Source organism: Pipistrellus hanaki (assembly GCF_964339955.1).
Source record: "Pipistrellus hanaki genome assembly, chromosome: 14".
Classification (NCBI taxonomy): domain Eukaryota; kingdom Metazoa; phylum Chordata; class Mammalia; order Chiroptera; family Vespertilionidae; genus Pipistrellus; species Pipistrellus hanaki.
In genome coordinates, this window is record NC_140516.1 from 32,416,200 (window position 1) to 32,422,481 (window position 6,282).

Here is a 6,282-nt window from a genome sequence, read left to right on the forward strand (position 1 = left end):
GAGATAGGAGTGGAGAGAGATGCTTATAAAATTTCCAGCAATGTGTTGTTTTGGTAAGGTAAAAGCTTATATGCAAGACAAATCAAATATGCATGGGTAAGAGCACAGACTTTATGATCAGAAAGACCTGGGTGCAAATGTTTCTCTCATTTGCTTTGGGCAAGTTACCAACTTATGACTCAGTTTTCTTATCATTTGAGTATAATAAAAAGACAGTGTCCTGAGGAGTATGTGAAAGTACTCAGTAAAAGGTAGTCATTAACCCAAAGTAACCTACAGATTCAATGCAACCCCGTTTACAATTCCAATTGCCTTTTTTTTTTTTCTTCAGACAAACAATTCTAAAATTTGTATGGAATGAAAAAAGATTGCAAATAGACAAAGCAATCGTAAGAGAGAGAGAAAAAAAAAAACAAAGCTGGCAGCATCACACTTCCTAATTTCAAACTTTATTACAAAGCAATAATAATCAAAACAGTATTGTTTTGATATATTAAAAAAAAACAAACAGACACATAGGTCAATGGAACAGAACAGAGAGCCCAGAAATAAGCCCATGCATATATGGGCAATTGATTATAAAGAACACCCACTAAATATATAATAGGGATTATATATTTAAGAATATAAAATGGGGAAGGAAGTCTCTTCAATAAATGGACAGCCACATGCAACAGAATGACACCAAACCACTATCTGACACCATACACAAAAATTAACTCAAAAATGGATTAAAGACTTGAATATAAGACCTGAAAGCATTAAACGCCTAGAAGAAAACAAAGGCAGTAAGCTAATTGACATCAATCTTAGTGATAAATTTTTTTAAATTTGAAACCAAAAACAAATAAGTGGAACTACATCAAATTTAAAGTTTCTGCACAGCAAAGGAAACCAACAAAAATAAAAAGCCAACCGATTGCCGAAACCGGTTTGGCTCAGTGGCTAGAGCGTCAGCCTGTGGACTGAAAGGTTCCAGGTTCAATTCCGGTCAAGGGCATGTACCTTGGTTGCGGGCATATCCCCAGTAGGGGGTGTGCAAGAGGCAGCTAATCAATGATTCTCATCGATGTTTCTAAATCTCTATCCCTCTCTCGTCCTCTCTGTAAAAAATCAATAAAAATTATATATTGTATAAAAAGCCAACCTATTGAATGGGAGAAAATACTCATTAAGTCATATGTCTGATAAGGTGTCAAAGAACTCATACAACTCAATGAAAAAACAATCCATTTTTAAAATGAGCAGAGACTTTATAAACATTTTCTAAAGAAGATATACAGATGGCCAATAGGTATATAAAAAACGTGTTCAATATCATTAATCATCAGGAAAATGCAAATCAAAACCAGAAGGCAATATCTCACACCTATTAGAATGGCTATTAGCAAAAGGATCAGAAATAAGTGGTGGCAAGGATGAGAGCAAAGGAACGCTTGTGCACTGTTTGTGGGAGTGTAATTCATGTAGCTACTTTGAAAGAAATATGGAGAATCCTCAAAAAATTAAAAATAGAACTACAATGGAATCTAGCAATTCCACTTCTGGGTAATTATTCAAAGAAAATGAAAACACTAACTCAAAAAATATGCACCCCCATGTTTACTGCAACATTACTTACAATAGCCAATATATGGAAGCAACCTAAGTGTCCATCAGTGTAAAGAAAATGTTACACACGCACACTGGAATATTAGCCATAAAAAGGAAACCTTGCCATTTCATGACAACATGGTGGACTTTGAGGACATTATGGTAAATTAAGTCTGACAGATAAAAACAATCATCATCTCATTTATACACGGAATTGAGAGAGGGAATGAGAGAGAATGAGAACAAGGCAGAGAGCCTGACTGACTCTGGAAGGTTGGGAGAAGGCTGAAGTAGTTGCCAAGACAGCAAACAGTTCCCTCGCTGGCCTCCAGGGGGCGCCATCAACCCGCAATAGTTCTTTGCCTTTTAGGCCAAGTCAGGAGGCAGCAGGTGGACCTTGAGAGGCAAGACTGCGAAAATGAAGATGCGGACCAACACCTTCAGGGGAGGGTGAGCAAGAATGAAAGAATGAGGTGCTTACAGTCAGAGGAGGGCCTGAATTTCCTTCTCATTAAGTCTGGCTGGGATAAGCACCTCGCTGGCCTCCTACAGCCGAGGCTCTTTCATGCTTGCTTTTAACTTTCATGCCTGCTTTTAACTTCGCTGGCCTCTTTACTTTGGAATGAATGAGAAACGGCATCCTGGGAGAAAGAACTCGGAAAGGCTGTTAACAGCCCATAATAGCGAGGCCGAGGCCGGCTCCCCCAGGGCGTCCCTGTCCCCTGGATGCTTCCACAAGGCACGGGCCTCTGGGTCACCGTCACCGCTCACATGAATAGGGAGCTGATTGCCACTCCACACTGACTGATGTGTGCTTGTCCCACTGGAAATGTTCTGAGGAAAGAACTGTTACTGAAAAGGAGAGATTTGTATGAGCAAGGCAAACATTCAGGCCAGACTCCAACACCACTAGGGAGGCAGCCTTTTCTTTCTATCAGAGCGTGCCAAGGGACGCAGAGCGGTTTCCAGCATCCTCTGGTAATCCGGGAACACCTGTGAGGAAGGGCCAACCCAGTCTTCTCTTCTCAAACCAATCAGTGGGAATTGTTAAAGACAGCACAGCTGGCCCAAATGGAGTTGGGTAGGCTGAGTCTCGTTTCACCAAACCGAGGCAACTCAAATACAGCTTCAGCCCTCCCAGAATGCAATCTTACCCCGTCAGTCAGGGATCACCTGGTCAGCGTGAGTCACCAGTGGTAGGCAAACTCATTAGTCAACAGAACCAAATATCAACAGTACAATTGAATTTCTTTTTCTTTTAAGAGCCAAATTTTTAAAATTTAAACTTCTTCTAATGCCACTTCTTCAAAATGCCCAGGTCGTGGTATTTTGTGGAAGAGCCACACTCAGGGGCCAAAGAGCCGCATATGGCTCTCAAGCCGCAGTTTGCCGACCACAAAGTTAGGCCATCTGTCTGATAGACCCTTGCCATCCCTGAAAGGAAAGCAATAATCAACTGGCTTTTTTGCCCAATATAACTTGCTAGTTTCTGCTCCCTTCTGCTTAGAAGTCATTCATTTTCTACAGCTCCTTGGACTTCCCTTCGACTTGCTGCCATATTTAAGCCATTTTTTATTCAAATAAACTCCTAAGGATTTCTTAATATGCCCCCTCCCACCCCCCGGGTCAGCACTTCTTGAGGGTGATGTCCGTCACCTTAGAGGTAGGACCAGTTCTCACACTTTTTGCTCTCAGAACCCCATCACCACCCTTAGAAGCATTACAAGTTCACACAGAGCATTTCAAAACACAAGAATACCCAGATACACATACAAAGCAATGATCTCATCACCTATTACAGTCTCAGAAAACTCCCCTGTGAGAATGAGAGTGAAATGTAAAGACATCTTAGTTTTGTTACGAAATAGTTTTGGTTTGTAGAACCCCTCAGCAGAGTCTCTAGGACCGCATGGCCTACACACCCCGCTGCTGTGGGCTGTGGGTGCAGTGAAGGCCCCCAAAGCCAGTACCTGCACCTGAATTGTGGTTTTGGTACTTGCTGAATCCGCGCCCTGGGGTCTGTTGTTCCCCACCCTGAGCTCCATTTCCTGGAAAGCTGCAATACCGGCTTTTACAGGCTTATGTCAAATAACACATAAAAGTACGTCAACAAATGTAAGTGCTCCATAAACGTGGGCAATTATTCATCAACCAGAGATAAATGTTCGTCAAGCAAGTACAGTTGGAAACTCAACAACAGAAAGAGAAATAAAAATAAAACACTTACCAAGCAACGCAATTGCTGCTTCCCGCCGGGAGCTGCAGGCGTGGGCAGGGGGTTCCACGGGCTTGAGGCCCATCCTGGGTCCCGGGGCCGAGCCACCCGCTCTGGCGGAGTCCGGAATGAGCGCTGGGCCCAGCAGACCTCCGTCCGTCCGCACTGCTCTGGGGCAGTAACTGCCGGCCCAGGAGCTTCCCAATTATGCTGAAGGCTCCTCCCCGCGCACCTGCCCAGCATGAGCCCCAGTGAGCAGTTCCCTGGCTCCCTCACCTGAGCGCCTCCCTAAACACAGGGCTTTGCTCCTTGGCAGCCAGTGCTGGTCACAATGGACTGACATGGGCATTTCAGGTCAGCCTCCATCGGGATGAGGCTCTCCCCAAACCCTCATCTCTGCCCCTTAATTTCTGCCTCTGTCTTGGTGGATGTAACGCCGGGTTATGAGCTCTGAACGTGTATTGCATTCACCTGGAGAGCTGAGCTGCAGCTGACCCTGCAACAGCAGTCTGAACGCTCGGGTTTTATTTTGGGAACCGTAGCTAATGAGTACACACATATAACTCTTCCACATGACCCATCGGCCCCGCCACAGCTCCTTTGGCCCAGGGTGGGCCCCTGGCTGCTCTGGGGCTTGGGGGTTTGACACTGACACCTCCCTCTCGTGACGGAAGCTGGAAGGCACTAGCACAGCTGGGTGGCGTCTCCAGCCACATGGAGGGACCGGTCTGTGAGGACAGAGAAGGCTTGGCTGAAGCCACGCAGAGCAAGGAGACCAGGGGAGCCTGGCTTTAGTTATTCTCGGTGTTTCAACATTCCCTTAGATTTTGTGGCTCAACCAATTCCCCTTTAACATGAGCTCATGGAATTCTGGTCTGTCCCTCATAACCACAGCCCTGACCAAAGCAGGTGTTGAACACCTTTAGGGCCATTAAAATGAAAACAAGCAATGGTCCTAAATTCTCATTTTTTTTGCTGCCTCATGTCTTTCTTAAACATGAATTTTAGGGTCAATTACATAATGTTTAAGCAAACTTTATGGAATTATAACATAACCCCCCCCACACACACACACACACAAACAAAGCACTGTGCAATCATAACTTTTTACAAAATACATACCTGTGTCACCAACGCACAGATCAAGAATCAGCCTGGCCGGTGTGGCTCAGTAGTTGAGTGTTGACCTATGAACCAAGAGGTTGCACATGCCTGGAATTGCAGGCTCAATCCCCAGTGGGGGCATGCAGGAGGCAGCTAATCAATGTTTCTCTGTCATTGATGTTTTTATATCCCCTCTCCCTTCCTCTGTCTCTAAAAATTAATTTTAAAAAAATAAATTTTTTTTTTTTAATCAGAGCATTCCCAGTAACCCAGAAGGCTCCTCATGCCCTCAGTGTACCCACTCTCCTGTCTCTGACATGGAGATCGGTGCTGCCCGTTTCGGTGCTTAAGGAATCAGACAGCATGTTCTGTCTTGTGTCTGGCTTCTTTCTCATTTGTGAGAAGCATCCATGTCATTGCATGAGGCTGTAGAGCCTTCTTGTTGCTGAGTCATAGCCCCAACTTTGTCTTTAAATCTTATCTTTGCTTATGGACAGTAGCTGGCAGTCAGTCCTGGGGGCCTAGCAGAGGAGCTAGTTTTGTCACGATTTCTGATTCAGCAGCCCACTTCCAATAGGTACAAATTCGATGGCCTCTAAACCACCTGAAGGCTGGAATGGGCCCAGCCTTTCCTTCTCTTGGAGATGCACGGCTTGTGATGGTGAGTGCCTGGAACTTTTCAGCAAGAGAAATCGTTTGGATGACGCTGGAAGTTTTATTGAGAAATTACACTGCTCAGCTCAAATGAGGGCACAGGCTGCTTCCTTTTCGTGGAGGAGGAAAAACAACAAATGACCTGCCCCATCCCTGTTCAGAAAGCAGTTTCTGAAAGAAAAACTCGGCACAGCTCTCCTCCAAAGTGACCCCTTCCAAACCTAATCAGACTGCATAGTGTTTACTTCCGCAAACTGCATTCTACCGATAAATAATAAACAATGGCTTTAAGATAAAGAACCCTTAAGTGAAATTGTACCATGACTTCTGGAAGACAGCACCATTTTTCCAGTTTTTTACCAAGCAAGCAAGCTAATTTATCCACAGGAATTAACTCTGGTGGAGTCCAGGGACCCATAATGGCCAACAATCTTTTCTGGATGAGGTCTGAGAGTCCCACCATTCCTATCTCGTCACAGTTCTTCTCTATGCTCTGCCCATCCTTTAGGCCCAAGTTTAATGGCCTCCATCTGATAGTGATACAATAGCTACCTGGTGGGAGAGGGCCCACCTTCCAGGGTCTCTAAGGCAGACTGCCTCTTGCTCGTGAAGAACGTTGATGAGAGATATTAAGAGGATATACTAGTAAGTGGGGAGCCAGATTTGCTTTTATCCCCATCCTATCAGTCTCACCTCTTGCTAAATATCTTTCTTTT